At 48.0% G+C, this 12689-nt stretch overlaps 1 non-coding gene across 1 annotated transcript; it reads right to left on the bottom strand.

The window, feature by feature from the left end:
• Positions 1–12133: 12133 nt before the first annotated feature.
• On the bottom strand, positions 12134–12206 carry TRNAR-UCG (transfer RNA arginine (anticodon UCG)). The gene has a single exon. It is a non-coding gene; the product is annotated as a tRNA-Arg (tRNA).
• Between the last annotated feature and the right edge of the window lie 483 nt (positions 12207–12689).

Here is a 12689-nt window from a genome sequence, read left to right as displayed (position 1 = left end):
GTCATTTAAAGAAATTCCAGGCAAAGAGCCTGATGGGCTGACTTTGGCTCACCTGCCACCTTTAGATCAGTCCCTGTGGTCAAGGTGGGGTCTGCAGCTCTTTATGGACCACTTGTGGGAATCCATGGCTCAAGCACTTACTCAGGTTCAATCCCTGGGTTGGAAAAATTGCCTGGAGAAGAAAATGGCAACCCACTCTAGTATTCTTGCCTGGAAAACCCCATGGACAGAAGATCCTGGTGGGCTACAGTCCATGGGGTCACACAGAGTCAGACACGACTGCACACGCACACACGGGCACATTGTGGGAAGCCAGCTGTGTACTCAGGGTGCGTGTGAAGTATAGCACGGAGGGTCCTGAGGACCCATAGTGACTTGACCGTTGCCCGCAGTTAAGTTGAATGTATGTTAACCATGGAAATGAGTGAAAGTCGCTCAGTCATGTCCGACTCTTTGCGACCTCATGGACTGTAGTCCATGGAATTCTCCAGGCTGGAATACTAGAGTGGGTAGCCTTTCCCACTTCTAGGGGATCTTCCCGACCCAGGGATTGAACTGAGGTCTCCTGCATTGCAGGTGGATTCTTTACCAGCTTAGCCACAAGGGAAGCCCAAGAATACTGGAGTGGGTAGCCTCTCCCTCCTCCAGGAGATTTTCCCAGCCCGGGAATCGAACCAGGGTCTCCTGCATTGCAGGCGGATTCTTTACCAACTGAGCTATCAGGGAAGCCCTAACCATGGAAGTAGATAATAATAAAATATGGAAGGGGTGGGTGGGGAAATCACTTCTTTTTCTCTTTGGTTTAATCACTTCTTTTCTTTTTAGTTTTCTTTTTAGTATTATTTTTGAACAATAACAAGTTCATCATTCAACATTCAAGAGCTGGGAATTCTCTGAAGGTCTGGTGGCTAAGGCTCCACGTTCTCAACACAGGGGACCAGGGTTCGATCCCTGGTCAGGGAAGTTGATCCCACATGCCTCATATAAGAGTTTGCATGCCACAACTAAAGATCCTGCATGCCACAAACTAGACCTGGTGCAGCCAAATAAACAAACACTTAAAAAAAATTTTTTTTAATTCAAAAGCTACCGCAGGATTGAAGTGAAGATTCTCCTTGTGTCCTGCCTGGGGGAGATCCAGTTTCTTGCATTTTAGGGGAAGGCGAGGAGCCCTGAGAGCCCCCCTCAGGATGTTCAGGGTGGAGGGGAGGTCACGGGGAGAACCAAGTGCCGGTGTTTGCTGCTCCCATCAGGCCCTGGATGTGCCTGCTTTCTTGGTGGACCCGGCCTCCCCAGCTGAGCCTTAAGAGAAGCACGGATGACCCTGGTGTCAGCAGCTTCCACAAGGCCCTCTCCTTTCCACCCCCGCCTGCTGGGGCTTAGGTTCCAATGCAGCTCTGACCTGATCATGGCCTGCCCCACCCCGGGGTCTCTTCACAGCCCTTCAGACCCAGGACTGGTAGGAGGCTGAAGCACCCAAATTGGGTGGTCAGACTCTGCCGTCTACTAGGTATGGGTAGCCGAAGGGTCCAGGCCCACTCAGGAGGCGCCGAAGCAGAACAGCCAAACCCCACGCACCTCGATGGGTGAGGGGTTAGGAGCCCTGTGCTGGTGGGTCGGGGCGGCCGCCTTTGCTTTCTGATCCTGCAGTGAGGCCATCGTTTTCCCCTGGCTTCCTCCTTCTCAGACACCAGTCACTTCAATGGCCTTGGCGTCCATCTGGGAGTCACCGAGTCTCTCTGCAAACCCAGGGAGGGGCAGCTGAGCCCCGTCTTCTCTTGCTGTGGGTGCTGGGATTGCACACCCTGCCCAGGAGCCCCACACCGGGGGCGTAGCCCTTGTCTGGAGCCACCAGGCTTCCCCAGCGAAGTCTTCTGAGTTCCCCTGTTTGCCTGATCCAGGCCTGCCCTCCCGCCCACTTGTGTCCGCTGCCTTCCAAGAGGTCACTGGTCCCTAAGCTGAGGTGCTTCAGGCCAGGCCTTCAGCTGCTGTTTCCTGCGGCCTCTCAACTCCTGTGAGTAGGGGTCAGGGGGTGGGGGGTGGTTTGCTGGCCCTTTTTAGGAGTATCCCAGCAGTCCCTCTCCCAGATCCCCATTCTTAGGAACCCACAGAAATTTGTGTGAGAACTTGGCCAGAAACCTCAATGGAGCCCTTGTTGTCCTCAGAGCACGGGTCAGCCCAGGGTAATGAAGAAATAGCTCCTGCCCTCAATGCTGGGAGCCAGCGTGCAATTCCCAGAGGCCCTTGCAGCTGGGGTTCTGGCTGTAATTTCTACTCTGCCTGTGTCTCACAGGCAGAGAGAGGCAGGGACCGCCTTCCTGTGGCCTCCGCACAGACCAGCATGCTCTGGCTGACATGACGGTTGTCGCAGCCCAACTTGGCGTGTCACTCTCTCGTCGCTGGATTCGCGTTGTGGCGGCAGCCACAGTGGTAGCCGTGGCAACGGTGGCCTCCTTCCCTCTAGAATCTGGCTCCAGGTCCCCGCTGCAGTGGTGTGACCTTGAAGCAAGTCACCCGAGACACCCACTCTGCCAGCCCGTCCACCGTCTTTATTCTTGCTGATGAAGTTCTGTACCGAATCTCCTCTTGCAGGAAATAGCCAGAGTGTTCCCTAGTTCCTACTCTGAATGATGTGGCTATGAAGGTGAAAAAGAATTTATTCTCACCGGGGAGACTCATTGGTCCATGCAACAAATATTGGCTGGGCACCTTCTTCCTGCAGGTTCTGTGCTGGGTGCTAGGGACATAAGGGAAACCAGACACAGTTCTCAGCGAGCTTGTGGCTGGGGCGGGTGAGGGCAGCAGGGAGCTTAAGCACACCATGGCCACGTGATCCATACCAGAAAGCACGATGGGAGCCCAGAGAAGGGTCCTGGCATCAGTCAGGGTTCAGTCTCAGGAAACAAAGAGCTTTCCAGGTATTTTTGTTGTTGTGTTCAGTCTCTAAGTTGTGTTTGACTCTTTGCAGCCCCATGAACTGTAGCACACCAGACTTCCCTGTCCTTCACTATCTCTCGAAGTTTGCTCAAACTCATGTCCATTGAGTTGATGATGCCATCCAACCATCTCATCCTCTGTTGCCCTCTTCTCCTCCCGCCCCCAATCTTTCCCAGCACCAGAGTCTTTTCCAATGAGTCAGCTCTCGCATCAAGTAGCCAAAGTATCGGAACTTCAGCTTCAGTATCATATTTTTTTAAATTTATTTTAATTGGAAGATAATTACAACATTGCGATGGTTTTTGCCATACATCAGTATGAACTGGGCACAGGTATACGTGTGTCCCCTCCATCCTGAGCTCCCCCTCCCACCTCCCTCCTCACCTGATCCCTTCAGGTTGCCACAGAGCACCGGCTTTGGGGTGCCCTGCATCACACATCAAACTTGCACTGGTTATCTGTTTTACATATGGTAATGTATATGTTTCAATTCTTTCCCTTTCCAGATATTTTAGTACACAAGGGACTTAGCGCAAGGAATTAGGCGCTTACAAATCTTAGGAAGGGCTGGAGGGTAGACTCTTAGTTGGGCCTCCGGAATGAACTTCTAGAACTGACCCTCCAGCAAAGTGACCATCCTGCAAGTCACAGCCACGCCTGCAATTTTGCACCAGCCTAGAGCACCGAGCATCGTGGGGAGAGCTCACAGGGGTACAGCGGAAGCTCTGGTGACCTCAGGCCTCTTGTATTCTCAGATGAGACTGGCCAGGGCCCCTTCACGCTTCCTGAAAGAGGATGCAGTAGGGACACTTGGTCACTGTCTGGTTTGGATCATCCCTGTGGGCTAAGCCTCACTGCATTGACATCTAGTCTCTTTCAAACCTGGCTGGTTCATAGCTAGCTTGACTCAGGTACCTGCCTGAGCCCAGTCAGTTGTGGTTGGGGGAGCACAGCTGGTTTCCTGGGGGGGGTGGGTCTTTGGGCATAGCAGGTCTTTGGGCATAGCAAGTCTTTGTGCACCTTCTGGCAGGACCCCCTCCCCTGTGGCTGCTGACCCCACTGGACACTAACCTGAGCTGCTTCCTGGTTCTACGCTCTAACTGATGATCACCTCATCACAACTAACCTTGTTAACTCACTAAGTTGTGTCTGACTCTTTGTGACCCCGTAAACTGCAGCACGCCAGGCTTCCCTGTCCCTCACCATCTCCTGGAGTTTGCTCAAACTGATATCCATTGAGTCAGGGATGCCATCCAACCATTTCATTCCTCTGTCACCCGCTTCTCCTCTTGCCCTCAGTCTCTCCCAGCATCAGGGTCTTTTCCAGCACAACTAACCTCTGCCACCTTAAAGTGTTTCTGGGACAAAGCAGGGAATAAATAAATAAATAGTCACGCCAGTCCAAACTGAATAGCACATTACAGTCACCAAGTATGTCCCTCATTTCCCCTGAAAGACAACAGACAGAATCTTCTCTCAAAACCCTGACAATTAAATGCCAAGGCAGGATGACCATTTCCTTCCAAAAGTGGGGTACTAGAGATGTTCCCCTACAGGAGAAAATCTGCTCTCAGAAAGTCTTGCTCTCATTTTTCCCCCATTGAATGAATAACTTAAACCTTGTTTGTTACTGGGATGGGATGGGGTGTGTCCTCTTTTAATAGGCAAGCAAGACTGTCTCTACAAAAATTCTTGGTGCTTGGAATTTAGCTCAGTATGACCCAGAAATCCCATTACTGGGCATATATGCAGAGAAAATCATAATTAAAAGAAAAAACATATGCACCCCAGTGTTCACTGTAGCACTATTTATGATAGCCAGGACATGAGGTGAAATGTTAGTTGCTCAGTCGTGTCCAACTCTTGGCGACCCCATGGACTGTATTCCACCAGACTCCTCTGTCCATGGAATTCTCCAGGCCAGAATACTGGAGTGGGTTGCCATGCCCTTCTCCAGGAGATCTTCTTGATCCACGTCTCCTGCACTGCAGGCAGATTCTTTACCATCTGAGCCACCAGGGAAGCTTTGCCAGGACATGGAAGCAACCTAAATGTCCATCAATGGAGGAACAGATAAAGCTGTGGTTCATATATACAATGGAATATTACTAAGCCACAAAAGGAGCAAAATTGGTTCATTTGCAGTGATGTGATAAACCTAGAGACTGTTATACAGAATGAAGTAAGTCAGAAAGAGAAAAACAAATATTGTATAGTAATGCATGTATGTGGAATCTAGAAAAATGGTACAGATGATCTTATTTGCAAAGCAGAAATAGAGACACAGACATAGAGAACAAGTGTACGGACACTAAAAAGGAATGCAGGGTGGGAGGAATTGGGAGATTGGGATTGACATATATACAGTATTGATAGGATATAGAATATAGATGACTAATGAGAACCCTACTCGATGTTTGTGATGATCTAAATGAGAAGGAAATCCAAAAGAAGAGGGGATATAGGTATATATATATATATATAAAACTGATTCACTTTGCTGTATGGTAGAAACTAACACCACTTTGTAAAGAAACTGTACTCCAGAAAATCAGCTTAAAAAAGTAAAAGAGTTCAATCCAACATACTCCTCAAAGGAAATGTCTCTGCAGGAGAGAAATACACATTTCTTTTAATCCCAGAGCTTATATTTTGAGCATAAAATCTTTAGAGACAAACAAATGGCAAGAAGTCCATTTACCTTCTCTGGTGGGCATGTGGAGTGGCCACTGCAGGTCTGGATCTGTGCTCTTCTCACTCTGCAGGGGACACTGCTCGCCAAGCCGGGCCAGGCCGGGATCTAACAGATTACGATGTGGGATTCGCAATGTTGCAGCTGGCAAAACATGCCACAGGGCCTTCGCCAGGGCTCAGAGCCCATGGATATTTCAATCTTTCAGGAACTGAGGGTTCTGCCCTTCCTTGTCTGGAAGGACACACGGCACTGATGCCATGGCCCCCGGGATGGATCCTTGTGGGGATTTTTTTCCCCCAGTGATTTGTAGAACTGCTACTTCCAGAAGTTGACATTTGTTTAGTATGTGAAGTATGGGTAAGGATGCTAATGTCTGTCAGAGAAAGCAGTTCAGTTGCCTTTCTGGTGGTATGCACATGTGGATTGAGATGCTTGGAGCTGATTAATATTAGCATTGTAAAAATGAAATCATCTTGTTGACCCAGAACCTCCTCTTTATCTTAAACTAAGATATGTTAACTGTCTCCTTTCTGCATAGTGTTCATAATGTTTCATTCTTCTGATGGAAGAACTTACTTTCAGGCGTGGTTGTTTTTTTTTTAAGGATTTTAAAAAATAATTTTATTTTTGTCTGCACTGGATCTTTGTTGCTGTGAGGGCTACTCTCTAGTTGCAGTGTGCAAGCTTCTCATCACAGTGGCTTTTCTTGTTGCAGAGCACAGGCTCTAGAGCACAAGGGCTTCAGTAGTTGCAACGAGTGGGCTCAGTAGTCGTGGCACACGGGTCTGGTTGCATGTGGGATTTTCCCCAATCAGGAATTGAACCTGTGTCCCCTGCATTTCCAGGTGAATTCTTTACCACTGAGCCACCAGGGAAGCCCTCAGTTCAGTTCAGTCGCTCAGTCATGTCCGACTCTTGGCGACCCCATGAACCGCAGCACGCCAGGCCTCTCTGTCCATCACCAACTCCCGGAGTCCACCCAAACCCATGTCCATTGAGTCAGTGATGCCATCCAACCATCTCATCCTCTGTCTCCCCCTTCTCCTTCTGCCCTCAATCTTTCCCAGCATCAGGTTCTTTTCAAATGAGGCAGCTTTTCGCAGCATGTGGCCAAAGTATTGGAGTTTCAGCTTCAATATCAGTCCTTCCAATGAACACTCAGGACTGATCTCCTTTAGGATGGACTGGTTGGATCTCCTTGCAGTCTGAGGGACTCTCGAGTCTTCTCCAACACCACAGTTCAAAAGCATCAATTCTTCGGTGCTCAGCTTTCTTTATAGTCCAGCTCTCACATCCATACATGACCACTGGAAAAACCATAGCCTTGACTAGATGGACCTTTGTTGACAAAGTAATGTCTCTGCTTTTTATTATGCTGTCTAGGTTGGTTATAACTTTCCTTCCAAGGAGTAAGCGTCTTTTAATTTCATGGCTGCAGTCACCATCTGCAGTGACTTTGGAGCCCAGAAAAATAGTCAGCCACTGTTTCCACTGTTTCTCCATCTATTTGCCATGAATGCTCAAACTACCGCACAATTGCACTCATCTCACACGCTAGTAAAGTAGTGCTCAAAATTCTCCAAGCCAGGCTTCAGCAACATGAACTGTGAACTTTCAGATTTTCAAGTTGGTTTTAGAAAAGGCAGAGGAACCAGAGATCAAATTGCCAACATCCGTTGGATCATCGAAAAAATAAGAGATTTTCAGAAAAACATCTATTTCTGCTTTATTGACTATGCCAAAGCCTTTGACTGTGTGGATCACAATAAACTGTGGAAAATTCTGAAAGAGATGGGAATAACAGACCACCTGACCTGCCTCTTGAGAAACCTCAAGATATGCAGGTCAGGAAGCAACAGTTAGAACTGGACATGGAACAACAGACTGGTTCCAAATAGGAAAAGGAGTACGTCAAGGCTGTATATTGTCACCCTGCTTATTTAACTTATATGCAGAGTACATCATGAGAAATGCTGGGCTGGAGGAAGCACAAGCTAGAATCAAGATTACTGGGAGAAATATCAATAACTTCAGATATGCAGATGATAGCACCCTTATGGCAGAAAGTGAAGAAGAACTGAAGAACCTCTTGATGAAAGTGAAAGAGGAGAGTGAAAAAGTTGGCTTAAAGTTCAACATTCAGAAAACTAAGATCATGGCATCCGGTCCCATCACTTCATGGCAAATAGATGGGGAAGCCCTCAGGTGTGGGTTTTTGTAAATCAGTTGACTTTCTTACTGGTGTTTGTTATTTTTAAATTTTATATGTTAAATTATAATTCAATGTATTTTTAATTTATAAATTAGCTATTATATAGTCAGTTATGTTGAAATTATACTTATGATGTGATAATTTTTGGCTTATGGTAGAATAAATTGTTTTCCTTCTAGATATTTCTCTTTATCAGAGATAGCTCCAGGAGCATAAATTGTTGTGCAGCTAAGGTGAAATTAACAGCTGCATAGCACATTGCAAATGGAAGAATCTTGTGTATTGTCCTGGTGAAATTTACTTCAGTGAAATTTAGCTAAAGACATTTTTTAGAAAAAGCTCAATCATTTATTCAGCAAATGTTGAATGAGTGCTCAAGCCTGCTGGTCGCAACCCCTGAGCCCCAGTGCCACAACTAGAGAACCCATGTGCTGCAACAAAAGACCCGACATGATGCAACAAAACCCTGCAACTGAGGCCTGACGCAGCCAAATAAGTGATTATTGAAAAAACAGTTACCCCTCTGAAATATGAAGCACATTTTGAAACTAGCCTATGCCTCTCATCCCGGTTTTTACACCCATGCCGGGGTTATCCCACGTGCGGTAGACAGAGACCTGGGACTCCGCAGGAGCTGACCCCAAACAAGCACTCCCCTTACCATGTGTTTTTGGTAGAAACAGCTCAAGAGAGATGGTTGCCTTCTGCCTTCTGAAGCCTGGTGGTGAAGGTCTTGTTATTTCAGGGACGGAGGCCCTGGAGGTGCTCATCATGCTGGTACAGCTTTTACGGAGGTGCTGATCTAAGAATAATCATACACTATATTTTGTGAGCGATTACTCTGGGCCACGCTCTGTTCTCAGTGCTTTACACGTAGGACTCATTTGACCCTCACAGTAACTGAGTGGTGCTGATGCTATAACTGCCCCGTTTTATGGGTGAGGAGGCTCATGAACTGCATAGTAAATAATATTTGGTTAAGACACCTCCCCTACCCACTGCTTCGTCCTGTTCCTCTTGTTCAGCTCCTTTGGGGGGTCTCACTGGTAAAGCACGAAGGAGGAAGTCTCATGAAAAATATTACTACATGCACATGTAGTACACACTGCTATATTTAAAACGAATAACCAACAAGGACCTACTGTATAGCACAGGGAAGGCTGCTCAATATTATGTAACAACCTAATGGAGAAAATAAAAAAGAATAGATACATGTTTATGTATAACTGAGTCATTTTGCTATACGCCTGACTATCACATTGTTGATTAACTATATCCAGTATAAAAGAAAAAGTTAAAAAAAAGACCTATATCACTCAGATACAAATGTTTTTTAAAAAATAAAGTCACATTTGCTTTCTGACAAATATCAGAAGGGCCGCTACTACTGTGACCTGGGATCTTATGCCAGTTACTCTGGGGCGGGCCAGTAGCAAACCCAGGATCAGGATTGGCTTTCTGTCTTTTCAAACTCGCTCTCTCGTCTGTGGGGTGTTTAGTGGGCTCAAAGAAATGCCTGGTGGGTTGGGAATCATACGGTGCTTGGGTCCTAATCCAGGCCCTGCACTGACTGTATGATTTTTGGATAAGTGAGTCAACCTCATACTTATTACTGGAGACTTTTTTTCTCCTCTGGTTCTCTGAGATGACCTAGAGGGGTGGGATGGGGAGAAGGGAGGGAGGCTCCAGAGGGAGGAGATATATACATAATTATAACTGATTTGCATTGTTGTAGGGCAGAAACTAACACAGCATTATAAAGCAATTTCCCTGCAATTGAAAAATAAATTTTTTTAAAAAGCAGAGAGATTGGGTATTAAAAAGAAAAAATAATGAACATCAACCATACCTTTCTATTCTAAGATTCAATTATTCCAACCCCAAATTATTACTTTAATATAATTAATATTAATATAACTATTATAGTAATATAATTGCTCTAATAAAATAGTTAGCATTGAAATAAACTAGTATTGTGTGCATGCATGCTAAGTTGTATCCAACTCTTTGCAACTCCACGGACTGTAGCCCACCAGGCTCCTCTGTTCATGGGATTCTCCAGGCAAGAATACTGGAGTGGGTTGCCATGCCCTTCTCCAGGGGATTTTCCCAATCCAGGGATTGAACCCAGGTCTCTTATGTCTCCTGCATTGGCAGGCGGGCTGTTTACCACTAGTACCACCTAGGAAGCCACATAAATATAGCTAAAAGAAAAATCAAATAATAGTAGTATCTATGTGCAAGTGGTAAGGGACCTGCCCGTCAATGCCGGTCTGACATAAGAGACGTGAGTTTGATCCCTGTGTCTGGAAGATCTGCAGGAGGGTCCAGTATTCTTGCCTGGAGAATCCCATGGACAGAGGAGCCTGGTGGGCTGCAGTCCATAGGGTCACACAGAGTCGGACACCACTGAAGCGACTTAGCACACACACACCAATAGTACCAAAGGGGTCATTGAACAGATTGAAGGAGATGCTACTCTTAAAGCATTTAGCCTGGTTCATTTGGCAGTGGTAGCTTTTGTTAAAGGTAGAACAGTGATAGTTTCTCTCTGAGGCAGAAACTGCTGAAGCTGGGCTTGGCAAAGACGACACAAAAAGGTCATCAGGAAGGAAGCTCCCTAGAGGGACCGTGGTGGAGAAGGCAGTGGCCGGAGAGTCCCTTAGTCAGCAACAGTGACGCAGAGTTGCCCCAGCCTGCATCTCCAGCCTCAGCCTGTGTTTGGCCCACAGCCTAGGAGCAGGGGTCCCCAGCTTTTAGGATTAGTGGGTGTTCACCAAGTAATACAGTACAGCAGGTCTCCCTGGGTTGAAATCTTGGGGAAGCCCTACCACTTACCTGCTATAGGGCTTTAGGCTCCCTACTTTGCCTCTCTGGGCCTCAGTGTCCTCATCAGTAAAAGGGGATAATAACAGAATCTCCACCCTAGGGTTAATGCAAGGATTAATTCATTTAGATGCCACAACCTGACATCTAATATCTGCTAGTAGTTATTACCAAGCTCCAGCCAGATCCTGGAGCAGAGCATCCTATGAGACACAAGGTCAGTCTTCCTGGGTATTTAACAGCAGTGGAAGGGGAAGATTAAAAAAAATAAAATCAGCTTCTGTTACACCTGAGATTCCTGCTTTGCAAGAAAGTACAGTGTGTTTGCATCTGGGCAGGGGGTTCCTAATGAATTTGTCTCTTGCTGTGTAGGAGGAGAGGTCCAGGGAATTGTAGGGAAATGTATGTGGTTTCTCAGGTATTACTCCCTTGGACAGCAAGGAGATCAAACCAGTCAATCCTAAAGGAAATCAACCCTGAATATTCATTGGAAGAACTGATGCTGAAACTGAAGCTCCAATACTTTGGCCACCTGATGTGAAGAACTGACTCATTGGAAAAGCCCCTGATGCTGGGAAAGATTGAGGGCAGGAGGAGAAGGGGACGATACAGGATGAGATGGTTGGGTGGTATCACTGACTCAAAGGACATGAGTTTGAGCAAGCTCCAGGAGTTGGTGATAGACAGGGAGGCCTGGCGTGCTGCAGTCCATAGGATCACAAAGAGTCAGACACGACCAAGCGACTGAACTGAACTGCGAGGCCTGAATTTTGTCCCTAATCAGCTGTGTGTCCTCAGGCCTATCTCAAACCTCTCCCAAGTCTCACTTCCTTCATCCACGCGGCCGAGCCTCCAGGATTCAACCCCCAGGCTCTCGCCGTCTGTGTGGACCTGATTCTCTGCGGCACTTTACAGTTTATCAGAGGCACCTGGAGCAACAGGCGGTGGAGGCAGACAGGAGACCGCGAAAATGGAAGGGTACCTCTGGTGGCTCCTCGGGCCGGCGGGGTGAGCCAGACGCGTTGGACGAGAGCTTAATACCCGGCGACAGATTCTGCTTCAAAGGAAGGCAGTATTTTTACTCATCAGAATTGACCAGGATGTAGAGAGGGAAAGGTCTTGCCTTCAAATGTGAATCTCTGTGATTCCCACGTTATCAGTTGATTTAAAATCGGGTTCCCGCAAAGGATGCTCCCGCTTCTCTACCAGTGTGGGGGTGTATGAGCGCTGATGGTACATTTTTAGAAAAGGACCACCACTTCCGCCCACCTCCATGTATCTGTAGCAGGTAGAAGAGCAATTTTACAGGGACACTGCCGCATGGGATGTGGGTGCAGTTACTTCGTCAGATCTGGGTGTTCCCAGACGTGAACGAAGGGTGACAATCGGCAACAGCGTTTCCGTATGGTCCTGTTACTTAAATTCCTAAGAAATGATAAATCAAAAAGTAACCAGCTCCTTTGCGACCGCGGCAGGACTCGAACCTGCAATCTTCTGATCCGAAGTCAGACGCCTTATCCATTAGGCCACGCGGCCGCCCGCTAGCTAGTGCTCTTTGGATAACTTAAAAAGTATTATTACCGCCCACCGGCTTGCCTGGGACCAACCCACCTGCTTCTTGAGCAGGGGAGATTGGACCTTGGCTCCCAGAGTTCCGCAGGGGAAAGTCCACCCGGAAGTCCTTTTTCCCCCCCTGCGGGCGGACCGGTCCACTTGTGGCTCTCCTATTGGTCTCGCTGGGAGTCTCCGCCTGCCTCTCCGGTAGCCGCGGGACCTAGCGGGGCACAGACGGGAAGTTGCCCCTGCGAGCGAGGCGGGTCGCTCGGGTGGAGGCCACACGCCACCCCGAGGCTGCACAGGCCGCGCGGAGAGAGCCGGGGCGTCGCGAGCCTGGGGTCGGGAGCCGCAGACCGGGAGGCACCCGGCGGACTGAGGTTTCCGGCGGGTTCGGCGCTGGGGGGCGGGCGGCCGGGTCGCTGAGCGGCGGCGCGGCCCCACCCTCTCCCGTCTGGGAGCGCG

The sequence above is a fragment of the Muntiacus reevesi genome, chromosome 15, assembly GCF_963930625.1.
Source record: "Muntiacus reevesi chromosome 15, mMunRee1.1, whole genome shotgun sequence".
In the NCBI taxonomy this organism is placed as follows: Eukaryota; Metazoa; Chordata; class Mammalia; order Artiodactyla; family Cervidae; genus Muntiacus; species Muntiacus reevesi.
Note: the sequence above shows the minus strand (reverse complement) of the source record. Positions and strands in the feature narration are given on the sequence as shown.